The sequence below is a fragment of the Sminthopsis crassicaudata genome, chromosome 6 (assembly GCF_048593235.1).
Source record: "Sminthopsis crassicaudata isolate SCR6 chromosome 6, ASM4859323v1, whole genome shotgun sequence".
In the NCBI taxonomy this organism is placed as follows: Eukaryota; Metazoa; Chordata; class Mammalia; order Dasyuromorphia; family Dasyuridae; genus Sminthopsis; species Sminthopsis crassicaudata.
The window spans coordinates 149,710,945-149,733,824 of NC_133622.1; the positions used below are offsets into that span (position 1 = coordinate 149,710,945).

The 22,880-nt window shown below is 33.6% G+C and overlaps 2 long non-coding RNA genes across 2 annotated transcripts in view; both read left to right on the forward strand.

Annotated features, from left to right (window-relative positions):
* The window catches only part of LOC141547767 (uncharacterized), a 100,648-nt gene that overhangs the window by 3,282 nt on the left and 74,486 nt on the right, over positions 1 to 22,880 (forward strand). The gene's annotated exons all lie outside the window — the stretch shown is intronic.
* LOC141547766 (uncharacterized) lies at positions 7,118 to 14,492 on the forward strand. Its single transcript, XR_012483617.1, has 2 exons — positions 7,118 to 9,964; positions 12,099 to 14,492. It is a non-coding gene; the product is annotated as an uncharacterized LOC141547766 (long non-coding RNA).

A 22,880-nucleotide genomic window follows, 5' to 3' on the forward strand; every position in this document is an offset into this window, starting at 1 on the left:
ACAGGTGAAGAAACAAATTGCTAAAGATGCCATATCAGTAATAAATGGCAGATCTGGGATCTGAATGATCATCAAAATCTTTCTCTATTTCTTCCATATCATGTTTCATTCTACCTTTGGATTAGGTCATAAGGCTTAGAATGTTAGGACACCATGATGATATAGGTTGGAAATAAAGACCCATCTTTTATGTACATACTTTAGATCACTGTGCCTCCAAAATCATCTCCTAATTTTGATATGTGTGAACTAGAATTATGAATCCTAGCCACCTCATCAATTTCTTTCTTTCTTCTGTTAAACTATTCCACATCCATGGTTCATAAGCATGGCTAGTGGGATGCCCTACAAAGTCTCACACAGATGCAGATAGATATCCCTGGTGGCGTAATAGGGAACAACGCAATGTCTTAAAAGTCACAATGCCTGCTATCCAAATATTTAAACCTAAATCAAATTTTCCTTCTCTTCCTTTTGTGATTTATTTATTTTTTCTTGAATATATCAAATTATTCTTTGGTGTCCTATAAATGTGTAATTAGAGGCAGCTAAAAGATAAAATGAAAAGAGCATTAGGCTTGAAGTCAGGAAGATCCAAGTTTAAATGCAACCCCAGATACTTACAGTCTGTGCAATCCTGGGCAAGAAACAAAAATCCATATTTGCCTCAGTTTCCTCAACTCTAAAATGGAGATAATAATAGTATCTACCTTCCAAAATTGTTGTGAGGATCAAGTGAGATATTTGTAAACATGCAGAACATAATGCCTGGCAGAGAGTAGGAGCTACATAAATGTTAGTTGTTACTGCTTAGATTATCCTTGTAGTCATAATACTTGAATAATAATTATTAAGCCCATGAAAATTGACTTTCAAAGTAGACCAAGGGTAAAAAGAAACACTACAAAAAGATTCATTCATCTCTCTCTATCCATTCATTCTAGAATAAGCATTTAATTACTTTGTGAGGAGCACAGTACTAAGGCAGATAGAGCAATTATTAAGATAATTCTTACCTATAAGGAGTTTGTACACTGATCTGTCATTTAATATAAAAATCCAATATCATCCACCAGAGGACTTTTTTGTGTCACAATTTATTAGATTCAAATCTTGGGAGAGATTTCAGAAACATTTTAGAACTACTGAGGAAACAGGGCACAAATTCTATCAGAGACTGAGTGTATGATTTCTTTCCTTGAGGACATTAAAGTCAACTCAGTTATACCTGTGTACATTGTGCTTATATTCTCAAATAGTTTCAAGATTTCAATGATGCCTCATCCATGTCTACTCCTCTTACTTGACCCCAATGCTTCCACAAGTGTATCAAGAGGGTCCACCCTCCATTTTAGAGGCATTCTCCATTTTTCTTGATATCATAAAATACTATGGAGCATGGAATTTATGTATCATTCCTCATTTTTATTGGTCTATTTTTTCTACTCATATTTTTTCAAGATGTCCTTCCTTTACAAAACTTATTTTTTAATTTACTGTTTATAGCATTATGCATCCTATTCAGGCCCACCATGCATCACTTTGGGTTGTCCTTAATTTCATTCAGCTCTTCAGAGATTAGAGTGTTCCATAACTGGTAAGCATATCAAATCTAATATGGAAGAATGCTGTGATGAACATTAACTCATTATTATTTATAATTGCTAAGCATACTGCTTTGGAGGATATTTCTGGACTTTTGTTTCAGAGGAAAGTTTAAAGATTATTAAAAGAATTTTGTAATTTCCCAGAAAGTTTGTAGACCAATTTGCTCCTTGTGTTCATTTCTGACATCAGTTCATTGTCCAGTGCATTATTTGTTGACAGAAGGAATTTGTAAATTTTATATGGAAAGATAGGGTGGACAAAGAAGTTCTCTGTTTTAGATGAAATAATGACCACTTTTTGACCCAGGCAGCAGAATTATTGGTAATATCTACTTAGCTAAGCAGGACAAATGGTCTAGTGAACTTCCCAGTGGAAGGTGCTTAGAACCCAGAGTATGAACTCTTGAGACAGTTGTAATAATAAATATAATAGCATTATGTAGCACTTTAAAGTTTACAAAGCACTTTGCAAATATTATTTTAAGTCTCACTAAAACGTTGTGAAATAGATGTTATTATTATCCCCATTTTATAGAGAAAATAAAGTAGGTGAAATACCCAGAATCATACAACTAATAAATGTCATACAACTAATAAGGCTGGACTTTGAACTTCAATATTCCCACTTCCAGTTCCTAAGCTCTATTCACTGTACAACCTGGTTGTACTCTAATTAAGCTCATCAAAGCCTAAATCCAAAATCACAAAGGATTGTGAAAGCCTCTTAAAGTTGTTCATTTCATAATTTGAGTCATTGGAAAGGGCTAAATGATGAAGTATCTACAATCTAATGAGATAGAAAACTTCCTTTAAAAGAATTTTTCTTGATGCTGAAAACACTCTTGTGAGGATTCATTTCTGCTTCTATGTTGTGGTCATCACTCTCTTAATGCTCCCATGATTCATTCTTAGGACCTCTGCAAACCCATGTATATGAATATTTATATGTGTATATGAACTCCATATATTTACCCACATGTACATGTATATATATGTATATATATACATCCATCAATATGTGAGTATTACATTGTGTTTTATATATAATCACACACATACCTACTTATACTTATAGTGAATGGGGATAAGGACATGTTACCATGTCTATTCATTATTACCATGTCTATTCATTTAACTGCATAGCATCATCAGGCCAAAAATAATTTTTATTCACCTCCGCCCCCTTCCCCTCCCAGGATGAACCATTAGTCCAACTACTTTAGTGTTATGATTGATTTATTATTTATCTCATTTAGAAGGATCTATAGTGTTAGGACTTGATGAAACCAATAAAATTTTATCACCCTATAATAGAGGGCCTTACCATATTAAAAAGGAAATTCTTCAATTCAAATTCAATATTATATTTCATCCATGATAATGATGATGTATGAGATGGGTGCTAGACCCCCTTACCCAAATTGACTCAGAGACATCTTCAGATACAAGGAGGAAGCATTTATTCCGTTCTTACAAGGAAAGGCCCAAACACACCTGAGGAGACATAGAGCCTATCAGCTCTCATCTCCCAGCCTTGTGCCTGGCCTAGTGATCCAGTATTAGTGAATCTGGTTAAATAACAAGAGACCCAAGTCTTTTCATTGAATGGACTGGAAATAAAGTAATCTTTATAATGGTCAGCAATGTTATCTGCTTCCTGTGGGTCATATCAGTTCCTGAAGCTTACACTTAGGGTCTGACCTTCCTGCCCTACAGACTTTTGGGAATCACACAGGTTTAGGTTCTAACCATTTCATAGACTTTAAAAAAGAAAATATTTATTTTTCTGAGGCATTTGGGGTTAAGTGACTTGCCCAAGATCATAAGCTAGGAAGTATTAGGTATCTGAGGCCAAATTTAACTCAGGTCCTCCTGACTTCAGGGCTGGTGTTCTCTCCACTTCACCAACTAGCTGCCCCTTCATAGACTTTTTTGAGAAATCTTCACCTGGTCTCATTCAGTAAATACCACTGGAAAGTAAACATTTTCCTCTTTCATTTCTTATTTGATATTAATGATCCAGGATTGTTAAAGTTATCTCTGATATTATGTTTCAAGGATTTTAATATAATTCCTCATATTTAAAAATGGGATCACTTTTGCAGGAGAGTCTTCAAAAGCAGTATTTTACTTAACTTAGTAAATCCTTTTTATGTAGTCATCAAATAGTAAGCACAGTTGGATCTTCTAATCTTTCTATGTTTAATTCCGCTATATGATAGTAAACATGATCTTCTGGGGTTTGCAGTATGATGGTGATGGAAAATGTCCTAATTAGCTCATCTTTCTTGATAAACATTATAGGAAAAATTTTAAAGGAAGTCAGAGGGGAAAGTGATCAAGAAACACCAAAATATCATAGTATCCTTTATGCTGTCTAGAAAAGCAGAAGAAGTTAACCAAAAGTTTACCAACCCTTTATGTGGGGAATGACAAAAGTGTCAAAGCTAATCTCCATTTTGGGAGTTGCTGAGATGGGGATAGAGTCAATCTTTGCTCTTGGCCCTTAGGGGAATAAGGCCAGGAAGTGAACTCAGAATTAGAAGTCTTTGTTATACTTAAGTATAGCAATATTCTAAGTAGTCTGTGCTAAAGGTCCGTGAGGAAGCTTAAGAACATTAAAATCTAAAACATTTGCATGGGGCCTGTCAGAGTAGTAGTAGGGAACAAAGTAAGATCTCTCTTGGTGATTGAGGAGACTAAGACAGAGAAGGGGCCAAGACTAGCATCCAAGTTCAGCCATAAGAAGATAGGGGGAAAAGTTAAATGCTGGAACAAAGCCATTTTATCCAGAATAGCAGTGTAGCAGTGTCATCTAGACTTCAGAGGGAACAGAATAAGGCAAGAGCCTTCCAGACTGATGGGGGCTGTGGCCCCTTTAAGATTCCTTTTCTGATCTCCAACTTCCTTTGGGACTAACCTTTGATTCACAAATCCTGGTCAAAACTATCCTTTTGTATTCCAAGGGGAAAGATCCAGATCTGAGCTAATTTGGGCTGTACCCAGCCCCATTCTCTAATGATCTGCTCAAGTTTCCAAACCCCCACTGGCGGATTCTGGCCCCCAAGGAATCAATTTGGGACTCCGCCCATAGACCCCTTCAAGCAAATAAAAGAGCCAAGCTGGAATCATCTCATGGCAGAGAGTTGAAACATGCAAGCACCATCCTTTGCATCACAGACTCTCTGGCCGCCGCTTTTGGTGTATTTCTTCCTCTATCTAATACCTTTTACTAACCAGACGTTAACCTTGCTTCCAAACCCTACAATAAACCTTTTTTTTAATCAGTCTAGGTTTTCCGGCCTATAAATTCCTTTACAGGGGATTCTCGCTGCCACTAGACCTCATTTAACTTTGTATCCTTGCATTGAATCCAAAGGAGTTGCAGGGGAGCTCCATTTGACTCCCTGTACCGCAAACCTGCCAATTTTATTTAGGTATCCCTTATCTAGACCTCAACATTTGGTTATGCCTCATCACAGACCATCCAAGAGTGTAAATAAATATAAAAAAGTTAAAATTGGTACAAAATCCAAGATTGGAGATATGAATGAAAAGAAAATTGAATAAAATTAATAAATGTTATGGGTTAAAAATACTCCTAGAGGAAAACTCAGAAAGAGAGAATAATTTCACAGTAAATACAAAGAAAATCTGGGGTAAAGGTGGGGGGGTGGAAGTTGATCTTAAAAACTCTAAAGGGGATATGTAATACCATTCTCAAATATTTTCTGTAGGTCTTCAGGTTTCCTAAAGAAAGACAAATACAAAATGATTTTGTTCCCTTGTTTATCAATAAGAAGTAATAAAAGGAAGGGAAAAAAAGCTACATTATAGAGAAGAAAAGAGGAATCATTACTATTTCTCTTCTTTTATTGTGATTTTACCTTGTTCATTTGATATTCTGATGATTTGATTTTCTGCACTCTTTTTAATCATTTACTAAAGCTTTAACAATTTTGCTAGACTTTTTCAAAAAACAAAATTTTTGTTTTGCTCATAATTTCCATATACTTCTTAGTTTTTAAGTCATGTATTTCTTCTGATTTTCAGCATCTTCTTTTTTGTAATTATTTTGGGTTTGTTTATTTGTTTTAATTTTCTAATTAAAAAAGTGCATATTTAGTTCATTTTTGTTTTTGATAATTTTTGATTTGGGGATATAATTTTTCCTCCAAGGATTCCAGGAAATATGATATGTAATCATTATTTTCTTTCTCATAATTGTTTTCCATGATTTGTGCATTGATCCATTTATAATTTAAAATGTTAATGCTTAGACTCTATTTAGGTCTGTGTCTTTTGTTTGTACTTTCTGAACTGATTACCATTTTTATTGAATATGTTCAATATTTCTCCTTTTTATAGTTTATATGACATTTATATAAGATTATATTTTATATAAGACATCTATGTGTTCATTCTTTTTATTTATCTTTTGCTTAGGTTTGTCCAATTCTCAGAGAGATTAAAGTTTCTATTATTATTATGTTTCTGTTCATGACATTTTGTAAATCATTTAATTTTGTATGTGTGAATTTAGATACTATGACATTTTGAACATGGACATTTAATATTGATACTGTTTATTGTCTAAGGACTCTTTAAGACAAATTTGATTTCCTGGTTTTATCTCTTAAATTGTGAACCATTGTTTTTCCTCTGCCTAATAAATCTGGTTTGTTTGTTTGTTTTTGATCTTGTAAAAATTTAAATTTGCTCATCAAATTTGTTGAGAATACAAGACTGGGAGAATTTGCTAGCATAATTGATGATGGAGTAAAGATCCAAAGGGGTTTTATTAGTCCAAATTATTGGTATAAATCTGACATGATGAACTTTAACTTATCCTATTGATGAGTTATCTAAGTGTCAGAGTAGATAGAGTACTGAGTCTATAGGGAAGAAAGCCTGAGTTCAGATCCATTCTCAAATACTTAGTAGCTATATGACTCTGAGGGAGATACTTAAACTCTGCTTTCCTCAATTTCCACAATGGCAAAATGGGAATAATATTAGTATCTATCTTCCAGGGTTGCTGTAAGGATCAAATTAGATTAATATTTATAAAGCCCTTAGCCTAAAACCAGGCATATAGTAAGCACTGAATAAATGTTTCCTTCTTACTTTCAATATCACTGAACATAAAGTTTTTATCTTAGGCAAAGAAAATCAACTGAATAAAGATATGAGAAGGAAAAGAGTAGGATGAGATACTCCAATTATAGATTTTAGTATTTTTCCTATTCCTTTTTTTCCCTATTTTCTTTGTAAATGGGAAGGATGGGGAAAAGAAAAAAAAAAAAAAAGAGGAAGATATGATGATGGGGGAAAAATAGTTAATATTCATACCTGAATTTGAAATGGATGAACTAACTCATAAAAAAAGTAGTAGAATGAATTAAGAAATATAGCCCAACAATATACTGCTTAAAAGAAACACCTTTGAAATTAAAAAAAAAAATCATTCAGAATTAAGATAAGGAGCATTTGATTGTGTAATAGGCTATTACACAATCAAATGCTCCTTATCTTAATTATCTTAAGTGTGTTAATTTAATTTTAATGCTTGTAGTTTCCTTCCCATGTTGGTCATCATTTTAAAACTTCAGTCAATAGCAAATTGGACCAGAGATGACATGACTTACTATTGAGAGAAGTGACATGCAGAAGTAATAACAGACATCAAAGGCCACTAAACCTTGCTAAGGTTGTTAGAAGGTGTCAACTTAAGCATTTTTTAAAAAACTTAGACATATTTTAATTCCACACATTTTTATGGTTTTGTTTTTTTCACTTGAATTCTTTGGATTGTATTAATTTTGATGTTTCTTCTAATAAGTTTATGTTCTGTGTAAAGATGGATTGTTCAAGAATTACTGCTACATCAATAATGAATTGTTTTCTGTCAGTAAAAATATAATCATTTATATTTTTTGGTGATTTTATTTATTAGTTGCCACATTTTGCATGTTCCAATTCTTTTCTGATAAAGGTTATATAGGTTTCTTATAGTCTAGAAGTATTTGGTCCTTCTCAGTCCTAACCCTTGGAATCATATTTTCCAATATATATGATACATACATACTTACATACATGTATATATATGAGTATGGATATATGCATACATACATTATATATGTGTATATATATATGTATATATACACACTAACATATATAAATTGTGTGGATGTGTCCACACACACATATGTTTGTGCACATGCTTTTCTAGTCCTTATTGAAAAGTTCAAAGTTCTTATTAAGTGATTTCAGAATTTCTCTATTTCATCCTTTATAACAAGTGTTGGTAAATTAATCATGATTATTTCCAGGTTGGTCTTTTCACAAAGATCACTGGGATCACGGAAATATAAAATTTTAAATGTCCCATGGACATTTTTTATTACCCATGGGCATAAGATAAAACAATTCCACCAATTCTTAATCTCATCTTTAGAAAATGGTAGCTAAACTAACTAATGTTCTTAAACAGTCCATAACTTGTGATTCTTAGCAGACTCTTCCCTGTCTTTCATTAATAGGTCCTTATCATTTCAGGGCAGAAAGGACTACAAAGAACTAAAAGATTTTCTGTGTTTCTCTCTGTTTCATAGGTTGCCTTAGCCAAAATTCCATTGGTGATGAACTTCTGTAAACTCTCAGGTTACTTCAGAAAACAGATGCAGTTATCAGAATAGTACATGAAGTCTTTCCAGAATAGTAAAAAGTGCCCAAGTGTGGTTCCTACAGGCACTGCCTTCGGGAATCCAGAGTTACTAGGGTGGAGAAATTAGAATTGGACTTTTTGGATGAAATTATCCACATGCTGAATATTTGAAGCAAAAACAATCTTAGATCCTTGCCCAAGAAGAGTGAATTATAATGGATGTCTAGTGCATGCTTTGAGTACCTCTGCTAGATGCTCATTATAGGCAAATGACACATGTTCTTTAGTGGCTGCCATTGAAAAAAACTTTCTTTTTATGCTCTCTCCAATAGCACTATGACCCCAATCCTTTCCTGACAACTATAGTATGAGACTGAGCCAAATAAAATTTAAAGAAGCTCTTTGGGATTGAGGTGAGGGAAGAGAAAGAAACTCAAAATATCAATGATTTGGGAATATCCTTTCTGCTTTGATAACCCATATTTCTTTTCCTGCAAAAAAAAATTTCTCTCTGTTGTTGTTCTAATGATCTTCATAGAGTATTTATTCCATAAAGAGAAGAAATGAGGCCAAATTTTATACCCTGTTTTGAAAGTACTGCAGTTTAAACCTTGAACTTTCCATTAGTCTTTAATTAAATATGTTTTCCTTTTAATATTTTGCTGCATAAATATCTTCTGACTTTTGTTTATCTATGGCATGTCCTTTGCTTTGAATACTTGATGGTAATATATTTGATCTATGCTCACTTCAGATGGTGGTAATTAATTATATTGAAGAGCTTGAAAGTATATGAAGCATTCCTGGTGGAATAATGAATTTGTATTGAAATTATATTTATTCTTATCTAAAAGTTAATTCATTTTGAGCATCATTTTACCTGTCAATTATAAATGAATATTCCTTTTCATTAAAGTTGTTGATAAAATGAATTATCTACCATGTATTTCCTTCTTGATGTAGAGCTTTTCTTATGAATTCTAAAGTGTTTCTTAATTTTTTATTCCTCCTTTTTAATTCAAAGTTTCCATTATTCTGTGTATATTTTTTGATCCAGCAGTTGTATGCATGTATCCCAAAGAGTTCATAAAAAAGGGAAAGGGACCTATATGTGCAAAAATGTTTGTAGCAGTCCTTTGTGTAGTGACAGGGAACTAGAAACTGAGTAGATGTCTATCCGATGGGGAATGGCTGAATAAGTTATAGTATATGAATGTTATGGAATATTATTGTCCTTTAAGAAACAATCAGCAGGATGATTTCAGAAAGGTTTAAAGAGAGTTACATGAACTGATGCTAAGTGAAATGAGTAGAAATAAGAAAACATTGTACACAGCAATAACAAAATTATATGATGACCACTTTGGCTCTGTTCAACAATGAGCCATATCAGACTACTTCTATATCAGATCTGTGGTAGAGAGAGCCATCTATATTCACAAAGAGGACAGTTGGGACTGAATGTGGAGCACAACATAGTATTTTCACCTTTTTTTTGTTGTTTGCTTGCTTTTTGTTTTATTTATCATTTCCCCCCTTTTTTATCTGATTTTTCTTGTACAGCATGATAAATGTGGAAATATGTGTAGAAGATTTGTATATGTTTAACATATATTGGATTATTTGCTGTCTAGGGAAGGAGCTAGGGAGAAGAAAAGGAGAAAAATTTGGAAGACAAGATTTTGCAAAGGTGAATGTTGAATATTGAAAATTATCTTTGCATATATTTTGCAAATAAAAAGCTATTTTTTAAAAATAAAGTTTGCCTGTGCATACTCTTTGACCCAAAGATATATGCAAGAATGTTTGTGGCAGCCCTCTTTGTGGTGGCCAGAAACTGGAAACTGAGTGGATGCCCATCAATTGGAGATTGGCTGAATAAATTGTGGTATATGAATATTATGGAATATTATTGTTCTGTAAGAAATGACCAACAGGATGATTTCGGAAAGGTCTGGAGAGACTTACATGAACTGATGCTAAGTGAAATGAGGACCAGAAGATCATTATATACTTCAACAACAATATTATATGATGATCAATTCTGATGGATGTGGCCATTCTCAATAATGAGATGAACCTAATCACTTCCAATAGAGCAGTAATGAACTGAACCAGCTACAGCCAGCAAAAGAACTCTAGGAGATGACTATGGCCCACTACATAAAATTCCCAATCCCTCTAATTTTGTCCACCTGCATTTTGGATTTCCTTCACAGGCTAATTGTACACTATTTCAAAGTTTTTGTACAGCAAAACAACTGTTTGGACATCTATACATATATTGTATTTAACTTATACTTTAACATATTTAACATGTATTGGTCAATCTGCCATGGCGGGGCGGGGAAGAAGGAGAAAAATTAGAGCAAAAGGTTTGACAATTGTCAATGTCATAAAATTACCCATGCATATATCTGGTAAATAAAAACTATTAAATAAAAAAATAAAATAAAGTTTGCATTAGCTATAGCCATGATGTAGATCAGGTTCAGCCTAAGGTGTTAGCCAGCAGATGATAGATACTTGAAAAATATTAATTAATTGACTAACAATTCGTGAGGAAACCAGGCCTTTAATGAGAAGATATAGGGTGCCTTTGTTCACACTTTTTGGTTCATTATACCTCCTTTTCTTATTTTAAACTTAAATATAACTTCCTATCTATCAGAGGAATATAAAAATATTTGTTATACAAGATGAATCATGTTTTGGACAGGTATTTATTTCCTACACATACATATATCTTCACATTCACAGAATACCACAAGGGCAAAGTGACAAAAAATTTTAACACAATTAATTGAACCAATAGCAATAATGACTAGTTACGCTTTTGAAAGGTTCATCAGAACATGTGTGAGTTTGTGGTACTCCTTGTTAAAAACTGTTAGCTTTCTCCTGGGTCTGTGCTGTTCTTTTGAAGTCTATGTCTATTGGTCAGCCAGTCTGAGACTTGATTCCTCTTTTTGTAGAAAGCCATCATCTTTGATGAAGAAACTTCTCCCTGCTTACAGTACTTCAACCTTATGGACTAGAATACTCAACCTCTTGTATTCACAAGGTTGCTTCTAACCCTGGACCTATCAGTCTCAAGATCAAAGTTCCTTTAGTGAGGTTCAGATAAAAAGAAGCAGTCTCAAACTTAATTTTCAGTCCACATAGGCAAACTATAATCCATTGTGTGCTCCACAGTTTACTATTTGTGTTGAGATAAAAAGGGCAGCCCTTTCTACCCTTCATGGTAATCTAGCTGCTAAATGGAGAAACAAAAAAACATAATTCATGACAGTCAGTCTTAAAAAAAATCCTCTAATTCATTGCTTTTTCCTCTTCGGTGCCCAATAAAGGGGAGTGACATCTCAGAGTCTACGAATCAAATATTGCTTACAGGAAACAGGGAACTCAATCATTTCCAAAATAGTCAAGTACTGAGCTAGCAAAATGGCTATAGACAAAAACAGAAAAGGAACCTCAGTGTGTTCCTTGATTATAACCAAGCACTGATTGTGGACTCCTTTAAGTTTGCTTAGCTAATTTGATTTCCTCACATAGAGAACCTTAGGAAGGTCATGATGGGAAATGTCTTGGAGCATATATTGACATTCTATAACTTTTTTGGTGGCTAACCTCATATTGAAGAGAAAGTTTATTAATTAATGTGCACAGTTACTTCAATTGCTTCCTTTTGATCTCATTCCATGTCCAATGAGAGACAATGAGTTAAGAGGAGAAGCCTTTTCCTCTTTGGGGCTATATGCTTCTTGGTAAATTTGTCTCAGTCCTTGGATTCATTTTTATTTTTTTTTCTGTTCTAAATGCAGAGAATAGAACTTCCATGAGGATGCCTTGCCATTTTGACACTCCACGTTATAGAGCCAGTATGGTATTGATTCTTCAGGGTGCAAGGAGTAACCTTTGAAATCCAAGGCCATAAGAAACTGGAAACTGAGTGGCGTCCATCAGTTGGAGAATGGTTGAATAAGTTATGGTATATGAATGTTATGGAATATTATTGTTCTGTAAGAAACAATGATCAGGATAAATTCAGAGAGATTTGGAGAAACTTATATGAACTGATGCTTAGTGAAATGAACACAACCACAAGATTATAGGATGATCAATTCTAATGGATAGGGCTCTCTTCAACAATGAAATGATTCAGACCAATTCCAATGATCTTGTGATGAAAAGAGTTATCTACACCCAAAGAGAAGATACTGGGAACTGAATGAGGTTCACAACATAGCATGTTCCCTCTTTTTGTTGTTTGCTTCATTTTATTTTCATTCTCATTTTTTTCCTGTTTGATTTGATTTTTCTTGTGCAGCCAGATAATTGTATAAATATGTATGCATATGTTGGATTTAACATAAAAAAAAGAAAATAGAGAGTATTGGGAAGAGGATTATCTTTCTATTCCCACTGCTCAGCACAGTGTCTGACCCTTACTAAATACTTTAAAAATGCTAACTGACTGACTGATATATCATAGTTGTTTGCCTGTTGTCTTCCCTTTTCCCTTTTAGACAGTGACCATTTTTGTCTTTTTTTTTTTTTTTTTTATCTCCAGCAATTAGCACAGTGGTTGGTCCATAGTAGATATGTCACAAAGATTTATTGACTTGCCCTATTTCTTATTTTAGTTAAAACTAGGAAACCTTTACAAGAAAAAAAAAATTCATTTCTCTTGTGTCTCCTTTAGTCATGGTCATGTTGAATGTCTAATTCTACTTCCATCTTATTTGGAGGGGGGGTGTAAAAGGGAGAGGGGACTATAACTTACAGTGGCAAAGAATAAAGAGCAATTTTGTAAACTAAAATAAACTCAGGTTAGTAACAACTTTTCATACTAGTACAATTCGCCAAACATTTTCCCATTTGTTAAGCATCTGATCCTTGTAATAAGCAAATAAGGTAACTGGGGTAGGCATTACTCTTTATTTTACAAGGAAAAGACTTAGTGAAATAAAATGACTTTTCCAAAGGGGGTGGGAAAAAACAAATCTGGTAGAGCCATTCAAATCATCCAAGTCATTCTTTTTACCTCAATTTTATTTACTCATACAATTCTGTCCGCATGAACTCTATCATTATGCAAATCATTCCTGTCCATCCGGACACAAGGGAAGGAGATTCTCCTTGAAGTCTCCCCTAACTATGCTCCCAGCTCTCTCTCTCTTGTGAATTCTTCCAGCATCAAGTGGGTTCCATAGATTCTTTTGGCATCATTTATTACCTTGTAATATTTCTTGTGTAGTTGGCATGTCTGTTTAATAATTTTTTTTTGTTGGTGTTGATTCAAAATGAAACAAACAAAAAAAATTCAAGGCCAATACGAGCTAAGGCAAGGATTTATCTCTTGTGAAGTATCTGGATCAAAACAGTGGACTCAGTGCAATGAAGGAATTGAGGTAAGTTATGCACATATTCCAAAGTTCTAGAGATCAAAATGATGAAGGAGAGGGTTGGTGGATGAAATATTTGTACTCTATTTTTGTTTTAAATATAAAATTAATTACTCCTTTGTAAAAAAAAAAAAATTAAAAAATCACTTAACATGAAACTGAGGCCATAGTAACTGATTCCTAATAATGGTAGAGTTGGGGGCCCAGGTGGAATCACACTCAGTGGTGACTAAAGCTATGGCATGAGAAAAGAATCATCTGTCTCCTAAGGTTACCCCTTGGCTATAGCCAGAAGAGAGAGAGAGAGAGCGCAAGGGCCACAGCATACATGCCATGCTACAATCTGTCATCATAAAAATTTGTGATAGAAGCCTACTATCAGTCTTGTATTTCAGGCTAATTTAAAGCATATCTGCATCTTTATTGCAATTCAATGAGAATTTACTATCCACCTACTATGGACCAACTACAGAATAAATGCAAAGAGAAAAGAAACAGCTGGGTCTTTCTTGGCATGATTTTGTCTGAGTGGCTGTGATCATTAGTAATAGTTACCTACTATGACTCATAGACACTTAGGAGGGGAGGGAAGTGTCAGAGAGGTATGGGAGTGGAAGGGGGAAACACCTTAGTCATGAAGCAGAGTAATTCTTTTTCCTTTCCCATATTCTTCAATATTAATTAACATACAGCATACTGTTGATTCAGACTTTCATTTCTCAAGTCTCTTTGAAGCAACAATATAATAATGCCATGTTCCCCCCACAAAAAAAAAAAAAAAAATCTTTTCTCCTGTAGTTACACAAGCAACAGATACTCCCTCAACCCTTGGAAATTTCTGGGTTTTAAAAATTAAAAAGGGTGTACCAAACATTTAAAGAACAATTAGCCCCAATGCTATATAAACTATTTGAAAAAATAGGGAATGAAAGAGTCCTACCAAACTCCTTTTATGACACAGACATGGTACTGATACCTAAACCAGGTCGATCGAAAACTGAGAAAGAAAATTATAGACCAATCTCCTTAATGAATATTGATGCTAAAATCTTAAATAAGATATTAGCAAAAAGACTTCAGAAAATCATCCCCAGGATAATACACTATGATCAAGTAGGATTCATACCAGGAATGCAGGGCTGGTTTAATATTAGGAAAACTATTAGTATAATTGACCATATTAATAATCAAATTAATGAAAACCATATGATCATCTCAATAGATGCAGAAAAAGCATTTGACAAAATCCAACATCCATTCCTACTAAAAACTCTTGAGAGTATAGGAATAAATGGATTATTCCTTAGAATAATCAGGAGCATATATTTAAGACCGTCAGTAAGCATAATATGCAATAGAAATAAACTGCAACCTTTCCCAGTAAGATCAGGAGTGAAACAAGGTTGCCCACTATCACCATTACTATTCAATATAGTACTAGAAACGCTAGCCTCAGCAATAAGAGCCGAGAAAGAGATTCAAGGAATTAGAGTAGGAAATGAGGAAATCAAACTATCACTCTTTGCAGATGACATGATGGTATACTTAGAGAACCCCAAAGACTCTGCTAAAAAGCTATTAGAAATAATTCAGGATTTTAGCAAAGTGGCAGGATACAAAATAAATCCTCAGCATTCTTATATATCACCAACAAAATGCAACAGCAAGAGATACAAAGAGAAATATGAAAACACTACAAATCAGAGCTTGATATATTGTTTTGTTGATTGTCTAGATTTAAGAAAGTGATGGAGAAAATGCTAATGAGACAGACTAAATTTTAAAAGTATGTTATGGGTTCATTTTTTCCTCTAGAGAGCTAGTTATTAAGAATTTACCTGTACAGCTTTGACTGAATGTCATTTCTTAAATTGTGTATCTTAAAAGATTGTAAATAATAATTATATAATAATAAAATACATAATAAATAACTAAATAGTGCATCATAGGATTTAAAAGATGAAGAGATGGTTTAGAGCTCTCCAATGTTTTTTTTTTCCTCTTTATTATATTCCAGATGAGGATTTCATGATGACATCAAAGACACTATTCCTTGAGGAAAATGTTCTATTTTCACTGATAGCTGCCATTAAATAAAATTTTGTCTTTATTTTAAGATACCATAACACCCTCAATTTCAAAGAGAAATATCTGGAAGTGGATTGGTCATGTGCCAATATTTTTTAAAATGTTGAGTTTAGAATTCTCTCACTCCCCTCTGTCATTGAGAAGGAAGCAAGAAACTGGAAATTGAATGGATTCATAGTTATAAATTGCTGTTCAAAATAATTGTTTCAATTCACCACTTCACTAATAGTGTATTAGTGTCCCAATTTTCCTACATCTCTTCCAACATTTGTCAATATTCTTTCATGTTATCCCATCTAATAAGTTTGTGGCAATATCTCAGATTTTTTTGAATTTGCACTTCTCTAATCAATAACTAGTCATATAAAAATGACTTTAGTTTTGATTTCTTTTTCTGCAAGTTTCCTGTTCATATCATTTGACCTTTTATCAATTATGTAATGACTTATATTGTTATAAATTTGACGGTTCTCTATATATTTGAGAAATGAGAGCTCTATCAGAGATATTTGCTGTAAGATGTTTTCACAGTTATGGTTATTGTGTATTTCCCCTCTGACCTATTTATTATATTCTCTCTGGCTCTCTGTTTCTGTCTCTCCTCTCTTTCTTTCTTTCTCCCATACTTTCCATACTTTCACTGTTTCCCTCACCACTTCACAATAGAGGAGGTCACAATTTAATGCATATTTATAATTATATGTAAAACTATGCTAAGCATATTTTTCCTTATTAGTTTTTGCTATTTAACGTATATAACATCTTTCTTCATAGGTCCTTTATAATTGATTTGAGATAATATGATTTTATCATAGCCAGAAAAAATGTTCATAATTGTTCTTTGAACAATATTGCTGTTACTGTATAATATTCTCTTTGTTTGGCTCACTTAGTTTTCATTATTTCATGCAAGTCTTTTAATATTTTTCTAGAATCAACTAGCTCATCATTTCTTAGAGCAGTAGTATTCCAAAGTAATCATACACCATAATTTGTTTAGCTATCTCCCAACTGATATACATCCCATTTTCAGTTCTTTGCCATGACAAAGAAAGTTGTTATAAATATTTTAAAATATGTAAGTTCTTTTGCTCAATCACTTCAGGAAATAGATCTAATAACATTGCAGGGTCAAAGATACTCCCAGTTTTGTAACTCTAGGCATAATTCCATATTGCTCTCCAAAATGATTGAATCAGTTCACAGTTCCACCAATGGTGTATTAATGTCCCATTTTCCCACATCTCATTGTCATTTTCATTATAGCTAATTGATAGGTATGAGATGATATTTCAAAGTTGTTTTAATTTCCATTTCTCTAGTCAATAATGACGGAACATTGTTGTTATAGCTACACATAGCTTTGATTTCTTCATTTAAAAAAAAAGCCCCGTCATATCCTTCGTGCATTTATCAATTGATTATTGACTTATATATTATGAATTTAACAAAAGTTTTTATATATTTGAAATATGAGACCTTTATCCAAGAAACTAATCCCTTGCTGCTGTCCCCTCTCCCTTCCATTTTCGGTTTTCTTTGCAATCTTGGCTACTTTGACTTTATATATACAAAATCTTGTTAACAATGTAATCATAATTATCCATTTTACATCTTGCAATCCTCTCTAGCTCTTAATTCATTCATTCTCCTATACATAAGTTTGATAAATAATATATTCTATATTTTCTAATTATTTTATGATATATCCTATTATTGCTAAGTCAGGTATTCATTTTGACCGTATTTTAAAATAGTGTGAAATATTGATCTATACCCAATTTCTGCCAGACAGCTTTTCAATTTTTCAATAATTCTTACCAATTTATTTTTAACCCAAAAGCTTAAATCTTTATTTTTGTTAAACAGAGATTACTATAACCCATTTGCTGTATTACATCTACTCTGTTCCACTGGTCTTCTTTTTTATTTCTTGGCTAGTACCATATAGTTTTGATAACTACTGACTTATAATAGTTTAAGATCCATTCAGCTGTCCATTTCAGTTTTATGATCAAGTTCATCCCATTCACATCCAAAGTGATGACTAGCTATACATTCTATTTTTATTCTTTTTTTACTCTATCCTTTCTCAAATGTGTAATTCTTTTTTAACCACTGCCTCTCAAATCTGGACTCCGTAGAAGAATCCCTTTTTTATCTTCTCCTCCTATCTTATTTCTTAATTTTCCCATTTTTCTGAGGATCCCTCCCTTATCCTTTCCTATTTTACTCCCATTTTTAGATTTGTATACTCTTCTAAGAATACCTCCTTTATATCATCCTATAGTTCATTTTTTTAGTAAGTTTGGAAGACTTTTATGCCATTCTAAATGTATATATTATTCCCTTTTTAATCCAGTTTTGATGAGAATAAGATTCTAATATTCTAAGTCCTTTACCTCCTCTTGTCTCCACATTGTTCTTCCATTCATGCCTCATTTGTTGAGATAATTGCTTCGTTTTATTTATCCACTTTTATTTTTTCGGATCATTCAGTCATACTCAACAACAAGACTTCTATCTCTTTCAAACTATCCAAGTAATAATAACGTGCTTCTGAGTTACAGGAAACATTTTTCCATACAAGTAAAGATTTTGTTCTTATTAAGTCTTTTATAATTGGTCTTTAATGGTTGTCTTCTTATGTTTCTACTGAGTTTAGTTGGTCAAATTTTCCATTTTGTTCTGGTCTTTTCTTCACTAATATCTGAAAGTACTTTGGTTCATTAAATGTCCATTTTTTTCTCCATTCAAGATAACATATAACTTTGACAGGTAAGGTAGTCTTGATAGCAAGCTGAGTTCTATAGCTCTTCAGAATATATTGTTCTTGATTCAACCACTCTGTAGAGCAATTTCAAACTATGCCCAAAAGACTATCAAACTATGCATACCCTTTGATCTAGCAGTGGTTCTACTGGGTTTGTATCCCAAATAGATCATAAAGGAGGGAACTGAGTATGGATCACAGGATAGCATTTTTACTCTTTTTGTTGTTGTGTGCTTGCATTTTATTTTCTTTCTCATTTTTTTCCCTTTTTGATTTTTCTTGTGCAGCATAATAATTGCATATGTAGAGAAATATTGTACATGTTTAACATATATTGGATTACTTGCCTTCTAGGAGAGGAGTGGGGGGGGAAAGAAAGGGGGAAAATTGGAAAACAAGGTTTTACAAGATTGAATGTTGAAAATTATCTATGCATATGTTTTGAAAATAAAAACATTTAATAAAACAACAACATATTGTTTCATGACCTTTTATTTTTTAATGTAGAACCTTTTAAATCTTGTATTATCCTGACTGTAGCTCTATTGTATTTTTTCTAGTATTTTTTTTTTTTTAATCTGGGAGCTTTGAAACTTAGCTTTCATGTTTCTGTGAGTTTTCATCTTGATATTTCTTTCAAATGGTATTCAGTGGATTTGTTCTATTTCTATCAGTCTCTTGTTCTAAAACTTCAGAGTAATTTTTCTTAATTATCTATGGAAGTATAGCAGGTATATATATATATATATATATTAATCATAATTTATAGGTAGTCTAACAATTCCTATATTTTCTCTCAATTTATTCTTTAAAATGGTTGTTTTTCTAATGAGATATTTCACGTTCTCTTTATTTTTTTTTATTTTGTTTTATTATTTGTTGGTATCTAATGAAGTTATTGGCTTCCCCTTGTGTAAAGGGCTGAAATTCTGAATAGGTACACTGGAATCAGACAACCGAGCACTTAAGGCTAATTATCTATTGGACAATATTAGCATATGCGTGGAAAATGGCCCTTCTCACTATTCTATGCTGGCTGGATCTTTTGGTGTATATAGATAATCATAGGAGGGATTAGGGTGTTTTGTAAGACAAGCCAGAGTGACTTTGGAGGAGGACAACAAGAAGGGAGGTTGGTGGCAAGCCTTGCAGAGGTTTGTCTGTCCCCTTCACTTCCCTCCCTAAAGACCAAGGACTTTTGCTTATCCTGACTCTGGCTGATTCTGGGCCTCCAAGGGGCTAACCTGGACTTCAAATCCTTGTCGATTTGTAATTTTTAAGCATTTACTTTCTTTTGTAAGTTTTCAGATTTCTTAATTGATTGACTTTAGCCCATAATTTTCTCATTTTTCTTCTATTACTCTTATAACAAAAATTCTCTAAAATTTCCTTAAGCTTTCTTACTTAATTTTAAGTCCTTTTTAAACTTTTCCAAAAACTCATTTTAAGCTTATGATCATTTTCCTTCTTTCTGTGAGATAGAATTAGCTCTTTTAATTCCATTAACTTCTTCTGAGTTTGGAATCAGATCTTTTCTATTACTGTAATATGGTTAGATTCTTTCTTTTTTGCTTTACTCATTCATCAATTTTATTATTATTATTATTATAGACTTATTTCTTATGAGGGTATTCTTTTCTGCGCTGAGTTATGACCTGAGCTTTTTGCAATGCTGTCACTGCAAATGCTCTTATTCCCTGTGGTCTCTTCTGCAATCAGAAGCTTCAGCTCACCCTTCTGCTCTGGAACTAAAACCAGGAATTCCACAAATGGCCACAAGCAGCAGGGTTTCCTGTCCTCTACAACTGTACTCATATGGCATTTGCTTGTTCCCCTTCACTCACAATCAGCCTGAGACTGCAGCAGAGCAGCACACCTGGATCCTGTTCCCTCTGGAGCATAATATTATAAATCTTCCAATTCTTTAATGTTGTCAATTAGTCATTTCAATCAAGTCTGACCCTTCATAACTCCATTAATAGTTATTGCAAGGTGTTGAAGTGGTTTGCCATTTTCTTTCTCCAATGGATATGGTGGATTCATTTTTGTCAGGCATCAGAAGTTAAGTGGCTTTCCCAGAGTCACATTACTAGGAAATATCTAAGGATGGATTTGAATTTTCTGTTTCGAGGCTAATAATTTACTAGCTTGTTGGGCCATGGTTTTTAAAGGAAAGGTGGGTGTGTTGAGGATTCCCTAACTGCCCATTCTGTTATGTTGGTATACACATAACTAAGGGAACTAGAATCCTATGAAAAACTGCAGCTGCTCAAGACACAGTTTTAGAGGATTTTTTCCAAATGACTTCTTTATCCGAGAAGTCTTAAGTTTCTTTCTTTTTTATAACTTGAAAGCATAGTCAGTGTTAAAACCACCTGCCACTTTTTCCTTTCTGACTAAACACACACAAATAAAATACAATGTAAGGATAGGTAAGAGGCACAAGGAGGAAAAAAAGTCAGTCTCTGCTTTAGACCAGGCTTGACACGGCTCTCTGCAGGAAGGGAAGTCACTTCTCTGGACGAGAGTTAATGGCAACTGTCTGGAGACAACGGTTCTCTACAGAAAGAAGAATCTGTCTGAGAGATTTTGAGTTGACACAGCAGATCTCCTAGAGAATGGGAGTGGGATAATGCAAGGGCTTCTGGGAAGAACCACTTCAACCAATGAACTTTCTCCTCTTAGAATTGCTAAGGTGTAAACTCCCTTTAAAGGCCCCAACCAAAGGTCTGAGCCAGAGAACTGTCAAGTCAACCTGAGTTCTCATCTTGTCACTGTCCAGACAACCTGAGTTCTCACCTGATAATCCTAACATTAGCCCAGTGCTTTATTTACTTCTCTGTCAGCTGCCTTTCCTTTAATACAGAAGCTGCTAAATCTTGTGTTATCCTGACTGTGGCTTTACAATATTTGAATTGTTTCTTTCTAGTTGTTTGTGGTATTTTTTTTCCCTTGACCTTGGGCTTTGAAATTTGGCCATAATTTTCATTGGAATTTTCATTTTGGGATCTCTTTCAAGAAGCAATTGGTGATTTCATTCAATTTCTCTTTTACCCTTCAGTTCTGGAATATCAAGGCATTTTTTCTTCATAATTTCTTGAAAATTGACGTGTCTGTGCGCACGCTCTCTCTCTCTCTCTCTCTCTCTCTCTCTCTCTCCCTCACCCCATCTTTTTCTCTCTCTTCCCTCCCCCACCCCTCTCTCTTTCTCTCTCTCAAAACTCTATTTGACTTATATTCCATATCAGTTATTTTTCTGATGAGAAAGTTTTATACTTTGTCCTAATTTTTTATTCTTTTGATTTTGTTTTGTTTCTTCATGTCTCACAGAGTCATTAATTTTTACTTCCCTGATTCTTATTCTAAAGGAATCATTTTCTTTAATGATTTTTGGTAACTTTTTTACATTTTGCCAATTTTACTTTTTAAGAAGTTCTCAGTGAATTTTTGTGTCTCTTTTATCATTTGGCCTATTTTATTTTTAAGGTGTTTTTTTTTTTTTTTTTTTTTTTTTTTTTTACTTCAAAAAAATTTTTTTTGCTTTTCCCACCAAACTGTGGACACTCTCCCCTTATTTTTTGCATTTCTTTTTCCAATTTTCTCTTATCTTTCTTATTTGATTTTTATTTTTATTTTTATTTTTTAGCTCTACCAGGAATTTTTTTTTGGGGGGGTGGCTGAGACCAATTCATATTTTCCTTATGGCTTTGGCTATAGCTATCTAGATAGATGTGTGTAGTAGTAGACAATGGCTGACTATTATCTTTTTGAATTTCTGTTTTAAATTTCCCTGTTACCAGGGAAAAATTATTCAATAGTTAGCTTCATTTTTTGTAGTTTGCTCTTTTCCCAGCTGTATTCCCAGGTATAAGAGCACATTGTCCCAAACTTAAAGGTTTTTTTGTACTGTTGTTTCAAAACTAGTTCTGGGGGACAAGGGTGCCTGTGAATTTTCAGTTCTTCTAAGGTAAGATTTAAAGAAAGATATGATCACTGCTTTCCTGGCCTTTGCTCTTATACAGGAGCTGCTACAAACATTCTTTTCTTTCCTGGAACTGTGACCAGGTCCCTTACTGCTACATGTTTAGTATGCTAGTGCTCCTTCTTGCCTTGGGGCTGCAGTGGGGAACTGCCTTTGGACAAAGCTACAGAGTCCCACACTCACCACCAGCAAAGAATTCCCATAATCTTCATCCTACCAGTTGTATGATCTATTTGCCACATATGGGTCGAAAGCTTCAGAAGCAGATTCTGCCAATTCAGTTGTCTCCAAGGGCTGCTGCTTACTTGTCAGGTGATAGATTATATTTTATTTCACCCAAGTGAGGCAGACTTCC